The sequence below is a fragment of the Cetorhinus maximus genome, chromosome 7, assembly GCF_964194155.1.
Source record: "Cetorhinus maximus chromosome 7, sCetMax3.hap1.1, whole genome shotgun sequence".
NCBI classification, from domain to species: Eukaryota; Metazoa; Chordata; class Chondrichthyes; order Lamniformes; family Cetorhinidae; genus Cetorhinus; species Cetorhinus maximus.
Window position 1 is genome coordinate 91,592,170 of NC_135885.1, and position 20,138 is coordinate 91,612,307.

General features: G+C 40.9%; 1 protein-coding gene across 1 annotated transcript in view; it reads left to right on the forward strand.

The window, feature by feature from the left end:
• LOC144682943 (protein diaphanous homolog 3-like) overlaps positions 1 to 20,138 on the forward strand; it is a 786,894-nt gene that overhangs the window by 48,978 nt on the left and 717,778 nt on the right. The gene's annotated exons all lie outside the window — the stretch shown is intronic.

Consider the following 20,138-nt stretch of genomic DNA (forward strand, 5'->3'; position numbering starts at 1 on the left):
GTTTGCGATTCCAAGCTCTGCATCTGCATTACAAATCGCGCCTAAACTGTTTTCTGTGACAGCTCTACGTAAAAACTAATTCTGTGAAGGTTGTGCATCACTGTATAGGTGCTTTATTTTCATTTGAACTATTGAAAGTTTTTTTTGAAGATTCACTGCAAATTGTGAATTTAGCTATGCTATGCAGTACTGTAGTACAAGTGCTTTGTACTGTATAAAATTGACCCAAATCATGTCTAAGTAACAGTTTTCTTCAACTCCCCTGGTCACTAAGGGGAAGACTATTAATTTAGAGGTTAACTTAATATGCTTGGGCATCTTGAGCAAGGTGAGCATGCAATTGATATTGCTAATTCCATAAACCTGACTGAATCTACTGTGCATACTATTAAGAAAAATCAAGAGTAAGCTGAGCTCAGTGGTAAGACTGTAACTTCTTCAACTGCCATGATGTTGCAACACTTGCACAGCCATGTGATGGAGAGAATGGAGCACCGACTGGGCATTTGGATTGAAGATCAGCCCCAATGACGAATTCATTTTAAGCACAGCTGCAGGAATGTTTTTGAAGATTGATTTACTTCTTCTGTCCTGCTGTTGAAAATTGTTGCAAAGCTAAGAACTTTGACAATAAAGCATTGCTGTTTCTGGACAATGCCCCTGGTGATCCAAAAAACTTAAACTATTTGTCTGATAACATCAGGGTTGAATTTCTCCCAGAGAATGTCACTGCTTTAATCCAGCCTATGGATCAAGGTGCCATTGCTACAGTCAAGGTATATTACTTCAGGAAGCCAGCTGATTCGTGAAACTAATGGAGGGGATAAACCCACAGTTCGTGAGTTTTGGCAAAATTTCAACATCGTGCATACCATTAAGTTCATTGGTGAGACTTGGGATGAAGTTCAACCATCAACAAATGTAGTTTGGTGCAATATTTGGCCAGCATGTGTGCATGATTTTCATGGGTTTACCCCTAGTGAAAATACAGCAGATATCAATGAGATTGTGTGAAAAGTTACGCAGTGGGTTTTGATGAATTTGACACAGAGGACGTGGATGAGTTGTTGCAATCTCATAACGAAGCATTATCAGATGAATTTAGAGATGAGTACAATTTTTGGGAAGATGATAAAGACAATGAAATGGAAGTAAATCACGTCAAATCACAATGAAGAAATTAACCAAGCTATTCAGGTTGGCTGTTGAGATGCAGTCTATCAATCAAGATATACACATGGTATATTACAATACCAGTGTTTGTCCTTATTTGGATAAATCCATTGCATGTTACATAGCAATCTACAGGGAAAGGCAGAAGTTTTCCAAGCAGACAAGGATGGACCAGTTCTTAAGTGCCATAGACTCTCCATGAGTTCTGCATCAGCTCCTCTAATTGTGTCTACCAAATCAAATACCAATGAGTCTTCTACAGACTGACCAGTAACCTCCATTCTCACCATGCTGTAGAGAACTTGAAATGCCAGTAAAAATAATTTTCATAATATTTTGTGACTTATTCCTGTGTTCCAGTGTTTGTTTAATCCATAAATTGCATTAAATACATTAATCCATAAAAATAGGTTTTTAATCTAAAAATTACAGGTCAGGAATGTAACCCACTCTTATTCCATGCTTCCTTATAGGAAAGTGGTTTTCATGTTTTCGTTCAGCACGTCATTTTTCAAGAGCATATTAGGACTGCTAAGCGAGGATAGTTGTATTTTCCTCAAAAAAGTAGTTGACCATGTATATCAATGAAACAGAAGCAGAAAATGTTGCAAACACTTTGCAGGTTAGTCAGCATCTGCAGGTTTCAGGTGTGAGCCCCTTTAATGACCTTTCACGCTATTGTAACTGTCCTCTTCCTCAAATGGTCACTGATTTGCAGAGTGGTTTCTGTCCTTGTTTCTAATTTCCAACATTTAGAAATGTTTTGCTTTTTTATTGAATGTCGGTGAATTGATTGTGCAAGTGTTGCTTGGCGGTTGAGGCTGTATTTTTAATTGTTGAGGCCTTTGACTTCTGCTGTCACAATGAGTTGATGCATTCCTTGAAATTCCCTGAACAACTACACCTCTGAGGTTGCACACGTTTTCAAAGCTAGTGAAAATGTTCTTGTCGTTGTTACTGACCAATCATTTGTTAACTTCTGGTATGTATTCTCTGACTTAGGTAGGTTTTCTGATCTGCTTTGTCAACAACTGTGTACGTACTTAACAGTTTGATTGTAATTGCTGCATATTAGTGATAATTTTTCCATCATAATACATTGTTCTACAATAAATCTTGCTTTTCAGTTTAATGTAAAAATTTGTTTTTAGACATTTAAAATGTGGAAAAGAAATGCAATCATTGTTTTAGCCTTAACAAATTGTCGTTACAGAGAACATGCAAGGAACATCAAAATCAAAACATGTCGTTCTGTTTTCCATCTTAGGCCACCTATTAATTCTAACTTGAGCCAAAATAATTAAAATACATTAAGACATTTACTTATACTTCATATTTTTGTATCTAATATATTACATCATTCCTGATGTATCTAATGATTTGTGAAAAAGCTATAAAGTCATGTCAAACGGGAAATGATGACAGGACTTCCTTTATAAAATGCTACAACTTGCAAATCGCATCCTTGTTGTGTCATAACCATTAATGGTTCACAGTTTAACAGTTTAGCCCAGTTCACTCTTTTCATTTTATTTTCCATTGCTTCAAAATTTGTCTTGGTTAAATTTAAAACCTTGGTTTGTGAATCTCCCTTCTCCTCCTTCAATTTGATATCAAGTTCACTGGTCACTTTGTAAGATAGTCCCTTTCATTATATTGCTGACAAATTTTGATTCGTTAATGATCACTAAATCCAGTGTGCTATTATTCTTTCTAAGACACAATTTTCCAGAAAACTGTCCCAAGTACATTCTGGATATACATTGGGGAAAAAATTTGTTTGTGTGGTGCCACTTCAAGTACATCCTGCACAGTGATGCCACTGAAGAAAAACAAGCAGTCCATGAGACTGTTTACTCCCCTGCTCACCGCCCCAGGAATTTGACGTTGTTTGCATCTTTGGCAGCCTTTTGTCTCGCGGGGCGGTGGTTTGTGGCTTTGGTGGTCAGTCCTGTGTTAAGCACTTCCTGGTTCGACTCAGGAGCCCTGCTCTTGTACTGGAGCCCCTGCCGCCTTTGCTGCAGATGAAGACCATGGACTGAGAAGAATCAGTATTTTCTAGCCTGTTTTCTCTGGGCTCTCTTCTCAGCCAGCTGAGCCTTCTGTTTTGCCTTGCCTCTTCCAATACCCCTCCAGACAGGTAGCCCCCCAGAGGTTATGGCCATCAGCGACTGTCTGCCAGTTATCTTGTGTCAGTGTCCACCATCTCGCATGCAGGTGCCTGTGTAGCAGAGGTATGGATGTGTCCGGGAGGTTGTGACCCAGTGGCCAGTTCACAGTACAGAAGGTTTTTGGGTATAGCGTTGTCCTACTTCAGGACTCGTTGTTATCCAATTAACATGGCTGAGCCAGCACAGTCGCCTAATTAGAAATGCTTAAAAGGGGTGCTACCTGAAGGAATTTTTCCCAAATTGCCATTGCTATCTGCTTCTCCCAATCTGAAAATTTAAATCTCCCATTATCACACTGTTTCTGTGACAGACTTCCCTGATCTCTGTACTTAAATATTCCTCTGTTGTACTACTACTGTAAGAAGGCCTGTAGATAACTACCAGGTTCGGTAGCATAGAGGTAATGTTACTGGACCTAGGAATCTAGAGCCCTGGACTAATGCGGCAGACACATTGGTTTAAATCCCACAAAGGCAGTGGGAAAATTAAACTTAATTAATTAATAACTCTGGTATAAAAAAACTAAAAGCCCTGAAAACTAATGGATCATCCTTAAAGGGTCAGGCCAGTAATGTGGCCTGTCTTCTGAAGTGGCCGGGCAGCCACTTGGTTGTATCAAATTGCTAGAGACCGGACTGACCACCTGGCTTAGAACTAGACACTGAAAACGATAAAGGCACACCTTGCCTGTTTGACCCTGCAAAGTCTTTATCACTCAAATCTGGGGATTTGTGAGAGATCTGTCCCTTAGACAGGTTAAGCAACAGTCTGACATAGCCATACTCAGACTTTTGCCCATCGTTTACCACCATGGACTCCTCCATCACTATCCCTGGACATTTTCACCGACAGGAGAACTGCACCAGAGGAGGTGACACAGAAGTGTACAATTGTGGGAGCCCTTCACATTGACTCAACTCTGGACATCATGACATCAGGGAAAACATGGGCAAGGAAGCCTCCTGATGATTATCACCTACTGCCTTCCTTCAGCTGATGAATCAGTGCTACTCTACGTTGACCACTACTTGGAAGAAGCATTGATAGTATCAAGGGCAGAGAATGTACTCTGTGTGGGGTACTTCAATGTCTATCACCAACAGTGGCTTGGTAGCACCACGACTGACCAAGTTGGCCGAGTCCTGAAGGACATACCTGCCAGTCTGGGCTTGTAGCAGGTGGTAAGAGGAATCAAAAAGAGGGAAAAACCTACTTGACCTTGTCCTCACCAATCTACCTGTTGCAGATGCACCGTACATGACAGTATTGTCAGGAGTGACATTGCATATACTTGTCTTCACAATGAGGACACTCTCCATTGTCTTGTGTGGCACTACCATTTTGCTAAATGGGGTAGATTCAGAACAGATCTGGCAGCTCAAAGCTGGGCATCGTGAGGCATTGTGGACCAGCAGCAGTTGTATACAACAATCTCTAATCTCATGGTCATGCATATACCATACTCCACCATTACAATCAGGTTAGGGGACAAACTCTGGTTCAATGTGGAAGGTGGGAGAGCACCCAGGCACACTTAATAAGATGCCAACCTGGTGAAGCTAAAACACAGGACCACATGCATGCTAGACAGTGAAAAAGCATGCTATAGACATACTCAATAGATCAGATCTAAGCCAAGCAATTCTGCCTCAACCAGTCTTGAATGGTGGTGGACAATTAAACAACTAACCGTTGGAAGAGGCTATGCAAACATCCTCATCAATGATGGGGGAGTCCAGAACCTCAGTGCAAAAGACAAGGCTGAAGCATTTGCAGCTGCCTTCAGCTAGAAGTGCCGAGTAGATAATCGACCTCTGCTTCCTCTTAAGGTCACTAGCATCATAGATGTCAGTTTTCAGCCAATTAGATTCACTCCATATGATATCAAGAAATGACTGAAGGCACTTGATACAGCAAAGGCTTTGGGGCCCAACACCCTTCCTGGCTTGTGGTACTGAAGTTTTGTGCTCCAGAACTAGCTGCGCCCCTAGCCATGTTGTTCCAGTGCAGATACAACACTGGCATCTCCCTGGCAATGTGCAAAATTGCCACAAAAAGCAGGACAAATCCAATCATTCTTCTACCAGTCATAAGCAAAGTAATGGGAAGTGTTGTTGACAGTGATCCCAGGTGCTCAGTTTGGGCTCTGCCAGGGCTATTTGGCTCTTGACATCATTGCAGCCTTGGTCCAAACATGGACAAAAGAGCTGAACTCAAGAGGTTAGCCTGATTGCCCTTGGCATCAAGGCAGCATTAAACTGTGGCATCAAGGAGCCCTCGCACTGAAGTCAGTGAAAATCGGGGCGGGGGGGGTGGGGAAATCTCTCCACTGGTTGAATAATACCTAGCACAAAGAAAGATGGTTGTGGTTGTTGGAGGTCAATCAGGTCAGCCCTAGGGCACCGCTGCAGGATTTCCTATTTCCTCTGGTTAGTGCCCCAGGCCCAATCATCTTCAGCTGCTTCATCAATGACCTTTCCACCAAAAGTTTCCTGATGACTGCAAAAGTGTTTAGTGCCATTGATGACTGTGTCCCCAGGCAGTAAGACATGAACCACATTGTGGCTTGGGCTGATGTGGGAAGTACCATTTCCAATTGGAGAGAAACAAAGCAAGTGCCCTTGACATTCAGTGGCATTACCATCACTGAACCCCCAGCATCAACATCCTGGGGGTTACCATTGATCAAATACTTAACTGGACCAGCCTAGAAATATTGTGGCTACAAGAGCAGGTCAGAAGCTGGAAATTCTATGGTGAGTAACTCATCTCCTGACACCCCAAAGGTACAAGTCAGGAGTGTGATGGAAAACTCTCCACTTGCCTGGATGAGTGCAGCTCCAACAACACGAAAGATGACACCATCCATGACACAGCCTGTTTAACCTGCTCCCTATCCACCACGTTAAATGTTCATTTTCCGCCACCGGCACACAGTGGCAGCAGTGTGTACCATCTACAAGATATACTGCAGCAACTTGCCAAGGGTCCTTCAGCAGCATTTTTGAAACTGGTGACCTCTTCCACCCAGATGGACAAGGTCAGCAGAGTGATGGAAAGATTAGCGCCTGCAAGTTGGCCTGCAAATCACAAAACATATTTGCCTGGAATTGTATTGCTGTTCCTTTACCACCGCTGGGTGAAAATCCTGAAACATCACATCACATGGGCTGCAGCAGTTCAAGAAGGTGGCTCACCACCATTTTCTCATAAACAATTAGAGATGGGTAACAAACACTGGCCTTGTCAGCAACGCTCACATCCCATGAAGGAATAAAAGGAAACTCCCAGCAGCATTGGATCCTTTACTGTTCCTTACTTCTATGCATATTGCTCCCATTGCCTGTTCACCCTTTCTGATCTCCTTTCTTTCCACTACTTTCCACTGCTTTGTGTCTTTTATCAGCATTGCTCCTCCTCCTCGTCGTCCTCGTTTTCCAATTTCCCTAAGCTTTCTGATGATCTTGTATCCTGGAATGTTTATCTCCAAATCATGCCCGGCTTGTCGCCATGCCTTTGTAATGGCGATTTATGTCATATCCTCACTTTGTCCAAACTCCCTGATGATGTTGTGTTCTCACTTTTCAACCTACTGTATTTTGGCTGCTGATGGTCTGTACATTGGTGTAATTTGTTTCGGAAGATGTTTATTTTTGTTACTTTTGTTTCTCTTTGTTTCTCTTCCTCATGTGTAATTAAAAAAAATAGTGGGCAAGGAGCCAGTAAGACTCTGTTAATCCCCGATCAGTGTTGGGATCAGAGTTTGGATCGATGCTGAATGTGGAATAATTTGTGGTTTCTTGTGAGATGGGATTGTTGTTGCATCTCCATGTCGAGATTCGTCATAATCCTCGCAAAATCCTCAGTTTAGTAAAGTAGCCCTTCAAAGGGGCTGATAGGTAATTGGTGGCTCCCTGGTATTATTGAGAACATGTTAAAGTTGCGGTGGGAAACATTAGTGGGTTTCTCTTTTTTGTCATATTCAGTTTAACACCATTTCAAAAATACTGGACTATATTTTGAGAATTCACTCCTTGTGCAGAGACTTCCCTAATGGGATTCTGATCATATAATTGGATGTGGACGTTATTGGACCTTAACAGTAGCTCTGGATTTAGCTTCATGGTATCCATGATGACTGAATGAACTGCCAAGTTCTGATAGTTAGTATTACACTTATGCATATAGGAATTATTTGCAATAAGAAATTAGTGCCATCAGCCTTTGCACCATTTTGTTCGAACACGCTGTTGTGTGGAATTTTATTTTTCAGCAGATTATTATGCAAAATCTTTACCTGAGACTATGTGCTTCCAAAGTGAAATGTGACTACATTTATGTAGTGAGAGCATTTTCTACTATTCTTCAAAGTGAAAATGTTTACAGTTCAAACTGATCATCTTTCAGAAAGAAAGATGTTCACCTAAACTTTGCGAAACATTTTTTAGAATGAATATTTCCTAAATACTTAATTGCCATACAGGGAACCTTTGAATCAATTCAAAAGTATTTTCACCAGCTTAATGGCCACTTTGTTAGCTAATGTTAAAAGTTAGCAAGATTTCATTTCCATGAATTCAATGGGGAGTCATTTTTACCATTTTGAGCGTTAGGTTTTATGGTACTTCAGAAAGAATTCCAATGGTTTTGCTGCTCCAGAACTAAATTAGTATGAAGGCGAAGTCATTGAATAACTGGAGTGGATGGCAAAGTAATTTTTTGTTCATGGGATTCGAAATTGCTGGCCAGGTCAGCATTTGTTGCCCATCCCATATTTCCCTTGAGAAGATGGTGTTGAGCTGCTGCATTGAATTGCTGCAATCCATGTAGCATCGGTACACCCACAGTGCCATTAGGAAAGGCGTTTGAGGTTTTTGCTTCAGTTTCAGCGAAAGAACGGCGATATAGTTCCAGGTTAGAATGATGTGTGGCTTGGAGGGTAACTTACAGATGGTGGTTTTTCAAATGCCTGCTGCCCTTGCCCTTCTAAGAGGTTGGAGTTTGGATGGTACTGTTGAAACAGGTTTGGCCAGTTGCTGCAGTGCATCTTGCATGTGGTACAAACTGTTATTACTGTGCACTGGCAGTGGTGGAAATGAATATTTAAGGTGGTGGATGGGTTTCTTTGTCCTGGATGACATTGAGCTTAATGGATGTTTTTGGAGATGCACTCATCCAGGGAAGTGGAGAGTATTCTGTCGCACTCCTGACATGTGCCTTGTAGATAGTGGACTGACTTTGGAGAATTAGGAGGTGAGTTATTCACCATGGAATTCACAGTTGCTGACCCACACTTGTAGCCACAGGCTGGTCCAGTTAAGTTTCTGGTCAATGGCAGCCCTCAGAATGTTGATTTTGGGGTTTCAGTGATGGTCATGTCATTAAATGTCAAGGGGAGATGCTTTGCTTCTCTCTTGTTGGAAATCTTGGGGCATTCAGTGATGGTATTAATGTTGAACGTCAAGGGACAATGGTTGGATTTTGTCTTGTTGAAGATGGTCATTGCTGGCACTTGTACAAACATATGAGCATATGAATTAGGAGCAGGAGTAGGTCACTCGGCCCTTCGAGCCTGCTCTGCCATTCACTAAGATCATGGCTGATTTGATTGTAATCTCAACCCCATATTCCTGCCCACTCTGATAACCTTTCACCCCCTTGCTAATCAAGAATCTATCTAGCTCTGCCTAAAATATATTCAGACTCTGCTTCCACCGCCTTTTGAGGAATAGAGTTCCAAAGACTCATGACCGCCTGAGAGAAAAAATTTCTCTTCATCTGTCTTCACATATCTGTGGTGTGAATGTTACTTGGTACTTTTCAGCCCATGCCTGAATGTTGTCCATGTCTTGCTGCATGTGGGCGTGGACTGCGTCAATATCTGAGGAGTTGCAAATGGTGCAAGCATCTGTGAACATTTCCACTACTGACCTTGTGCAGGGAAGGTGAAGCAGCTGAAGATGGTTGAGCCTAACCTGAGGAACTCCTGCAACGATGACCTGTGGTTGAGATGATTGGCCCTCAACACCACAACTGTATTGCTGAAGAGAGAGACATTCTGCTGAAGCTTTTTGTCTTGCACTCATCAGTATAAACGTAAGAATGCCAAATTTCAAATGATCATAACGTATACTACAAGTGGAAAGGGGTTGCTGAGTGGCAGCAAGTTGACTTGGACTGAGGCATTGCCGTGCAGAAAGCAACAGGGAAGTATGGGCTCCCCTCGCTTCTGGGTAGTTCAAAAAAGGTGCAAGGCTTGAACACGTTCCTTGTGCTTGCAGAGAATGGGTCCCTGCATATGAATGTATATCAATTATAGCAAGAGTAAATGAACCACATTACGAACTTGACTGATCATCTTAAATTAGTTGTTTATGTAACTATCAGCGCATTCAGGACTGTTCACCAAGTGATGCCCAATCACAGAATCACGTCCGATAGTAGACATTTTCATTCGCGTTTTGCAAATGTAGACTAGTTGAGTACTGTTTGTACTCTACCTATTATGATCAACTGGAGGAAGATATTGTTTGATTCATTCAGCTAATCATTGGGATAGACCCTGGAAAGCCAAAGTATCTCAAAAATTTGAGCAGGTTAAGCAACCTGTTTCTCGACGCTACTATGCAGTGGCGATGCAAATGATATTTTCCACTAATAGGGTGCTGCCATCAGTCTAAAAAGACATTTATCCCATGACGATTGAATAACGTGCACAAACTTGTGCTGGTGTGATGCCAGGTTGCAAATACTTCAGCCTTGTTTTTTGCACTGATGTGCTGGGCTCCTGTGTCATTGAGGATGGGGATATTTGTAGATTTGCCTCGTCTGGTTAGTTGTATAATTTTCCATCACCATTCACGACTGGATGTGGCAGGACTGCAGAGCTTAGCTCTGATCCATTGGTTGTGGGATCGCCTAGCTCTGTCTATCGCATGCTGTTTCTGCATGTAAGTAGTTATGTGTTGTATATTCAAGGCTGAGATGGACAGATTTTCAATCAGTAAGGGGATCAAGGATTATGGGGAAAAGGCAGGAAAGTGGAGTTGAGGATTATGAGATCAGCCATGACCTCATTGAATGGTGGAGCAGACTCGATGGGCCGAATGCCCTACTTCTGCTCCAAGTCTTATGGTCCTTTGGTCAGAATTCTGATCTCTGAGAACAAAAGAGTATGAGAGAAAGCTAACTAGAAATATATTGTAACAAAGCAGGTATTTAAAAAGGAAGAGTAATGAAAGCGAATATTGGTCCTCTTGGGAGTGAGCCTGGGGCATCCCATCCCATCTTCAGGGGCAGGGCGACAATGCAGGTCCCAAGTCTACCTCAACCGGAATGGGAATTGAGCCCACGCTTATTGGGATTATTCTGAACCACATGCTAGTCATCAAGCCAACAGAGCTAACCGGCCCCGCTTCTGGGGAATTAATAATGGGAAATTAGGAAATGGTGGAAGTATTGAACAGGTATTTTGTCTCTGTCTTCACTGTGGAAGGCACAAATAACACCCTAGAAATACTTGTAAATAAAGTGGTGAAAGGGAGGGAGGAAATTAAAACAATACAATCACTTGGGGAAAGATACTGAGAAAGCTATTAGAACTAAAGGCTGACAAGTTCCCAGGATCTGATTGCCTGCATCTTAGGGTCTTAAAAGAAGTGGCTACTAAGATAGTAGACGCATTGGTTGTAATTGTCCAAAATTTCCTATATTCTGGAAAGGTCCTGTTAGTTTGGAAAATAGTGAATCTAACTCCCCTCTTCAGCAAAGGAGGGAGGCAGAAAGCAGTAAACTACAGGCCAGTTAGCCTAATATCTGTCATAACGAATCATGCTATAATCTATTATTAAGGAGGTTAGAGCAGGGCATTTAGAAAATCTTAATGTCATCAGGCAGAGTCAACATGGTTTTGCTTGACTAATTTATTTCAGGTTTTTGGAGGAAGTAACTAGCAACGTCAATGTGGTGTACTTGGATTTTCAAAAGGTACTTGATAAGGTGCCACGTTCAAATTTTACTACACAAAATAAGAGCTCGTGGTGTAGGGGGTTAACACATCAGCGTGGCTATCGGATTTGTTAGCTAATGGGAAGCAGAAAGTAGGGATAAATGGGATATTTTCAGGTTGACAAGCTGTAACTAGTGGAGTGCCACAGGGATCAATGCTGGGCCTCAACTATTTACAATCTATATCAATGACTTGGATGAGGGACTGAATGTGTGGTTGTTAAATTTGCTGATGACACATAGGTAGAAAAACAAGTTATCAAGAGGACATAGAATCTACAAAGCAATATAGATAGGTTAAGTGAGTGGGCAAAAATTTGGCAGGTGGAGAAAATGTGGGAAAATGTGAACTTGTCCACTTTGGTAGGAGGAATGGACAAGCAGTGTATTATTTAAATGAAGGGAGATTGCAGAACTCTGCGGTACAGAGGGATCTGGGTGTGCTGGTAGATGCATCACAAGAAGCTAGTATGTAGGCGCAGCAAGTAGGAAGGCAAATGGAATGTTACCATTTATTGCCAAGGGAATGGAATATAAAAGTAGGGAAGTTTTACTGCACTTGTACACGGCCTTGGTGAGATCATGTCTGGAGCGCTGTGTACAGTTTTGGCCTCCCCTCTTAAAGAACTGCTTTACAAGCAGTTCAAAAAAGATTCACTTGACTGATTCCTGAGATGAAGGGGTGATCATGAGGAAATTCTTCCTGCCAAAGTGGACAAGTTCACATTTTGCCACGTTTTCTCCATCTGCCAAATTTTTGCCCACTCACTTAACCTATCTATATTGCTTTGTAGATTCTATGTCCTCATGACAACCTACTTTCTTACCTATCTGTGTGTCATTAGCAAATTTAACAACCACACATTTGGCCCCTTCATCCAAGTCATTGATATAAATTGTAAATAGTTGAGGCCCAACCTGTGGCACTCCACTAGTTACAGCTTGTCAACCCGAAAATACCCCATTTATCCCTACTTTCTGCTTCTTGCTAACTAACAAATCCTCTAGCCATGCTGACCTGTTAACCCCCTACACCATGAGCTCTTATTTTGTGTAGTAAATGCGCAGGTTGGGCCTGCGTACTTACATTGGAGTTTAAAAGAATGAAAGGTGGTCTTATTGAGAAAGTGGACGCTGAGAAAATGTTTCCACTTCTGGGAGAGATGAGAACTAGGGAACACAATTTTAAAAACAAGGGGACTTCCATTTAAGATGGGGATGAGGAGAAATGTTTTCTCTCAGGGTTGTCAGTCTGTGGAATTCTTTTCCCCAGAGAGCAGTGGAGGCTGGGTCGTTGAATATTTTTAAGGCCGAGTCAGAAAGATTCTTGATTGATAAGGGAGTCAAGGGTTACAAGGGGCACAAAGGAAAGTAGATTAGAGGCCACAATCAGATCAGCCATGATCTTATCAAATGTTGGAGCAGGCTCAAGGGCTGAATGGCCAACTGCTCCTAATTCGTATGTTTGTATGTACTTCTACTCCCCTCCCTGTGACGTTATTGGTCCAAGTGAATAGAAACAACTCCACTAGGTTGATGGCCTTGTAATTGCATAAATTGGATGCGGATGCTGGGGGAAGAGTGTCAGTCATTGCTTGGGAAAGTCATGAGCATAGTGTCACATCAAGAATAACTACATTGGAGAAGGTGTGCAGCTTACTATGCATGATATATAGTGGTGCATCTAAATAACACAGCTTGTTTTGCTGGTTCTTCTGACACCCCTTCTGGTACTCCCCCCTACTGCAGCACACCACGATTGTTTCTTTCAACCCAAGCCTTTGTACTGTTCCCCAGTTCCTACTTTTATTCCACCCTCCCCATGCTGTTTTCCCAATCCCCAAATTTTACCATTTCTTACCCTCCCCTTCCTTTTTTCAGGAAGTTCCCCATTGCAATGTAATTTTCAGTATCACCCCATGAACTGCACATCCAAACCCAAGATCCTAATCCCTGAAGTCCACCTCTTGAAAACTCCCACTCCTCGTTACCATCACCTCATTGCTGACATGTTTCAAATCCACCCTTCCATCACTGCCAAACGTGGCATTGCTTTCATACATCTCTTGCATCTCTGATCATGCTCCTGGACTCTGACACCCTCCTTTTTTGCATCTACTGGTATATCAGACCCTGATAAATTCTCCTTGTTCCCAAATATTAGGACTGTCTCTTCCAGCATTCCATCAGAAAGCAACCCAGCTCCTGGTTCTTCAAACTATCACCTTTCCCCTGGACCCACATCTGATGTTCTCCTGGTGCTCATATTTAATGTGTCATGAAGAGATATTAATGTCTATAATGTTACTGGAAATTATTTTTTAAATAGAATTGTAGTGGGGTATGTGTGTCTTAATTGGATTAGAGCCAGCTAGCCTGGGTGCTTTGATGTATAGAAAGAAGTAAGTTTGAAGTGGTAATTAGATAAACATGGAGAAGTTTAGAAACGTAGGTGTCAAGGAGGCAATTTGTATTTTTAAATAAACCATTCAAAAGAATGGGTGAGATCTTACATTTAGCTGGGAGACACCAAGCAATATGTTTATATCACTAATAAAATTAGTGGGATGAAAATGTTATTGTTAGAAGATGTGACGCTAAAAGCCTAGGATACAATGGAAAATTTACATACAAAGGGGAAGCTAGGTATAAACAGAAGGGAGTTTGTGTGTGTAAGTCAGAGGCATTTAAGATCTAACCAGCCTGTAAGCCTCCAACTGTCTGCAAAGGAAACAAATTGAAAGGATCCTCATTTTGAATTCATTAGGTCAAATGTGCTTTGCCTGGTGTCTAAAGTCTATGGGCTACTGTTGCCTTGGTGAAGATTTACCTGGGAGTGATTAATTTGGGGATTTGTTTAAAAGTTATTATGGTAATAATCTGTAGACGTGTATGTGTTTAATTTTAAAATTAATAAATGTTTAAATTTAGTTTTATATAAAAAAACCTTTCGAGGCTCGGTGGTCTTATTCCTGAATTCAGAGTAGCACCTCAAACATACCAATTGAAAATATAGGTTATGGCAGTAGTTCAAGTTTCCCTCTGGGATTTAAACAAATCTGCCTTTACCAACTGCTGTGTCATAACAAATGTTTTCAGACATTACCAACCTTTAGGCCTCCTTTCATAGTGCTGTGACATATTCTATATGCAACCTGGGGCACCTGCCCCGTGGTTTTGCTCTGTTCCTTTGGCTTTTTAAAAAAAAAGTTTGTGATGGAATAAACTACATAGTTAAGTCACTGGATCATTATTAAAATTAAATTTTAAGTTGCCAGATATGAGCATAATCATAGAAATTAGCCTCAAAACACCAACAGTGCTTTTAAAATAAGTTACAATTTGGCTTATTCAATTGCTATAAATCAATGACCCTGAAAATATATTGTTCGTTTTATAACATTAAGCAGCAAATGGCGTGACTTCCTGTGAGTAATATATAATACTGAAACAAAAAATTGGCAGTGTACTGTTGTCACCTTTATTAGCCACACTACCATAAAGCCTTAGTTTTATATTGGCAAAAAAATGTAAATTTATGGTTTTATTTGGCTGTGTTTATGGTTATGAATAAGTTAATTAGAAATTGCATGCCAAAATTTACTACTTACATTGTCTTTGTTTCAGCTTTGAGTTCTGTGGGTAGCAGGATTTAGTGCTTTGATTGTGGGGGATTGGGGTAGGATTCTATCTGAAATAGGAAAATGTAGCCCTTATTTGCATCAGGCACCAAGTCAATTAGGTAATTTGAATAGATCAATATGAACCTGAAAGTCAGTTTCAGATTAAGTTGTTGCAAAAATGAAGGATTTTGTCCTGGTTTGGCTTGTTAGGGTTTTTAAAAAAAAGATTTTCATAAGGCATTGTTTTAAAATGAGCTACAGTGAAGACTCAGTATTGTAGCTTGGATCACTGTGAGGACCATATGGTCTGTTTTCTTCCTGATAAAGGGAAGAAATAGCCTTAGTCAAACAAGCGCGTGCAAAGGAATTTCCTCAGTTAATATCCTCCTGTTTAATGCTTCCCCGTTAGCCCACTGAGCTGTCCTCCTGCAGCTTCAACATTGATGGAGTCTTCATTTCTGACTTTAACCTCCATCTTAATTCGCCTTGCCTGATGCACTTCTGATGTTACTGTCCTCCTCAAACCTCACCTTCCACATGAACTTACTTACCCATATTTATAGTCATTGACCTTATCATCCCATGTTGCCATTCTACTCCTATGGTCTCTGAACACAGACAAGTTATCTCTAACCACTTGTATCTTTCACTATGCTCATCCCCTATCCATGCCCAATCCAGGAAAAATTTCTACTCCCAAATCATGTACTACTGCGTGTCCATACCAATAACCTAATCTTTGACCTACCATTCACCATGATTCTTCTGCAGCTATCAATCTGCTTAGCTATTCCTTCTCCTGTACATTTGATATCCTGTTCCCTGTAAAACCATTATACTCTCCCACTTTGGTTGCTCTCCTTTGTTCCCTTGTCTCCAAAGGATCCAAACTTGAATGTATCTGGTGCACAACTATTTTCGTGATCCATCGACATCTTGTTGGACCATGTCAAGTGCTATCAAGCCTCGTTATTTATCTTCCAAATTTAGTCACTATTCTAGGATCATCCCCGAGAGCAAGATAACCCCCAGCTTCAGGCGTCAACTGTCTGTTCTTCCTTGCATCCCCTCAGCGCCTCACCCCTTCAGCTCTAACAACAAACCAAGTAGCTTGTGGGTTAATGTCTCTTCTTGCCCATGCAGCCCAACCTCTCAGAAAGCTCCTACCTGACCAAACCTTGAACCCTCATCTTTCTCCCCATTTCCCCATATGTCCTCAACTTAAATTGCCCATGAAACTTGCCCCCGCTACTAAACACTTTTATGAGGTGAATGAACTAACTTTCCATTTTTGCTTTTATAAAGAAAGGAACTTGCATTTATAACCGAATTGCACATCTCGGATTGTTCTAAAGTGCTTATGTTTTTCGCTACTCACTGGGTTGCCCAAATTGGCTGATTAATTTAGGGGAGCTAAGAAAGAAACTTTATCACCTTGGCATTTTGATCCACTGCAACATGAAATAAAGTGTTAATCCCTCGTTATTGCATAGATACTTGACATTAATGCAGTTCACAGTTTATTGTATATATTATGCAGCTGGTGTAAAGAAAATATAATTTTTTCCAATATTACTGTGGGATACTGTGAAGCAGGCTTGTGGGAGTGTGTGTGTGTCTGTGTGACTAACTTAATTAGACTGAAGACAGTCAGACTGCAAGGTTTAAATCATCAAAGAGTTGGGTGTAAAACAAGCATTTTTGAAGTTGAATTAGACAAGCTAAGATGGGATACAAGTAAATACAACATGAATAGGAATTTATATTAGGAGATAACTGAGGAGTTGAATTTTTAGCTGTTGAATTTCAAAGAGAGAAAAGGACGTTTTACGACTGGCAAAGGTCATACAGGAATAAAGCAAAGTTATTAAGTTTATTTTCCCCGAAAGTGGTGGCCATAAAGACAATATGAAATATTTTAGATTCTGGGAAAGGTAACTTTTGAAAGAAAGTTTAAAAACAATGGGTTTAAAGATGAAAGGAGAAAAATGCATTTAACAAAAGCTTGGAAGCTATTTGAGGTGTTTCTGGCCATGTGATCTTAAAGAGTGTGCTGTGTGAGCATAGTCTGGTGCAGAAAGTAGCTTCTAGCCACCACAGAGAAGGGCGTGGTTATTCCAGAAAGCAAGGTTTTGTTATAAACCTTGGATTTCCATTGTCAAGGGAAAGGGAAGCTTGTGAAATACCTCCCTTCTAGCAACAGTGGGGACATTGCGGTAATTTTACTGGATGTTTTATAGATTAAGAATCTATAGGGACTGTTGCCTGGAAACGGGTGTTTATTTGAGAGTCTAGCTAAGTAGAAATCGTTTGGGGAAATGTAAAACTAAATTTAACTGTGTAACTGTAATCTTGTGTATTTAAGCTTTCTTTTGTAAAAGTTTTAATTTAATATTCAAAATCTCCAGAAGCGGTAGTGGAACCTTTACTTCTGACTTCAGTACACATACCTTCTCATAATAAGTAAAAATTGCAAAATTGTTGTGATGGTCAGACCAAGTTTCCTTTTGGGATTTGGTCAGCCCAGCAAATATCACCTGCCATATCATAACACTGGGAAAATTGTATTACAAAATCTTTGGATGAACAATATGCTTGGACACACATTTTTATCTGGTGTGATTCTTACCTGTGCCCTTTAATCCGATGTTATGGACAGGGGAGAGAGGCAAACTGAACTTGTTTATTTTTCTCGCTGTCTGTCCGTAAACAGAGGTGACTTAATTTTTGAAATGGACTGTGGCGTATTTCTCCAAAGCCCCTGTTTGAGAAATCAATTTTAAAGTGACTCACAGCAAACTCTCTTTAGGGTTAAATCAAAACACATTCAAACCCAGGGGATGGCCTTTGCAATGGCTGGCGTGCACGCACACAAGCAAGCACATAAAAAGGAGATAGGAAAGAAGTATTTTACAACGAGGAATAACTTAAAACGAAAAAACCCAAAGATATGGATATTAATTCACGTGAGTGTCAGAGTCCAGTGAGGGTTCCTTCATGTAGGAATTGAAGTTCAGGCGGGTTCAACTGGCTGAAAGCAGAAGTTGCCAAATTTCTTCAAAATTGGTGATGACGCAGCAAGATGATGTTGGTATCCAGAGACTTGGCCCACTCTTTGGGTAATGGCAGGAATCTTCCAGAGAACCAGGCTTCGAGGAGGCGGAGACTTGAGGCAGGCTTTATTGTCAGCCTGGACTCATGCTTTTGGTGTTCGCAGGCTGGATATTAACAGCAGGCTGCTCTGGGAGTCCAAGAATGTAACATTAAAACTTTCCAAAGACCAAAGGAACTTAGGGCATGTGGTATTGCACATTAATGAGTCAGTTTCAGGTTAACAATCAGTTTCTATTTCTCTGGTCAAAATCCATTGCCCACCTTAGGAGACAGAAGGTGGGTATTAGCGCCTCCACAGGTATAACAAGTTTCGATGACTCTTTCTTTGTTATATGTCCAGGCTGTTTCATTGGCTGTTATGGGCCCACACAATGATAGATGTGAGATTCCACAAGGATGTAGGTTGAGCTTTGTTTATAATTACTGTTGGAAGTCTCCAGAACTGTAGTCACCTTCCAAATCATGTGACCTGTAGCAGCCATGTTTTTCGTCCAACAAAGTCTACTTTTAAATAAGCAGAAAATCAGGTTTGATGTAAACAGTTTATGATCCCTTTCATGCCTTATGGTCATGACACTGGTTAATATTTTTTATAAGTCATTCTAAAATTTGGATGTTTAATCATTAATTTATGAAATTTTGGTTCAGCTACAGTTTTGACTAATGCTAGCTGCCCACTAATTTGAATACATTCTGGTGCAGTGGCAGGTACAGTAAAATTGCATGTTGAGTAAATGAAGATTGTGGGTTTGTTCTACAGAAATAAGCAGGAAAAAAGTTGGAAATCTGAGATATTCTCCAAAGACTGGTTCTAATAAAGACAGGTGGCTTTCTGTTTCCAGAAAACATAATAGATCAGATTGTGAACTGTGCAAGAGAAAATCAAATGTCTGTTTTACATTATTAGTTTAATCTGCAATAGTTGAGTGTTAATATGAATTGCATCACACACCTGCTCATTGTCAGTTATGTCAATGAGGTGGAGGCTCATTAATGTAGTAATATATTAAATTTTGTTTGGACTGAGGGAGGGGACTTGGTGACATAATTGGAATGTTTTTTCTTGGTGTATTTGTTGGTGAGTATTTGTCATGTTAATAAGATAATTTTCTGAAGTTAATGAATGAGAAGATAAAATATCTAGTCTTGCAGGTTATGGTGCTTCATGTGCTTATCCAAGTGATTTTTTAGATGCAATGTGGGTTTCTTCCTCTATCTGTCTTCCAGGCGCTGAATTCCAGACCTCCTGTACCCTCTGGGTGAAAAAGTTACCCCTCAGCTCTCTTCTAATCCTTCTACAATTATTATAAACATGTTCCCCTTTGTTATTGACCTTTCTGTTTAAAAGAAAAAGTAGGTCCACTCTAGGCCCCTCATAATTTTATACATCCCAAATAAAACCCTCCTCAGCCTCTTCCTTCCCAATCTTTGGCCATAGCTAAAATTTTCCATTCCTGGCAACATTCTGGTACCCTCTGATATGATCACATTGTTCCTATATTTCTTATACTTTATGCCTTGGCCAATAAAGCAAAGTATCCCATATGCCACCTTCAGTGCCTTAACCCCATCTAATCTTCAGAGATCTGTAGATATGCAGTCCAACGTTTCTCTGTTCCTCTATGCGTCTCAGTAACCAAACATTTATTGTATATTCCCTTGCCTTGTCTTCTGTCTCAAAATGTGCTGCCTCGCACTTCTCTGGATTGAATTTGTTTGTAATTTTTTATCCACTCATTGAGCCCATTGAGATCTTCCTGTAATCCACAACATTCTTCCACACTATCAACTAGGTGGCCAATTTTCATACCATCTGCAACCCTTTGAATCAGGCCACTTGCACTTAAATCTAAATCATTGATACATACCACAAAAAGCAAGGGACCTGGCACTGAGCCTTGCTGAACCCCACTCGAAACAACATTCCAATAACAAAAGGTGGTGGTGGTGGTGGGGGGGGTGGTGTGTGTGTGTGTGTATATGTGCGGGTGCGCGCGCAACCAATCGCTGCCATTTTATATGGGTGGGCCAATTAAGGCCCATCCAGCGT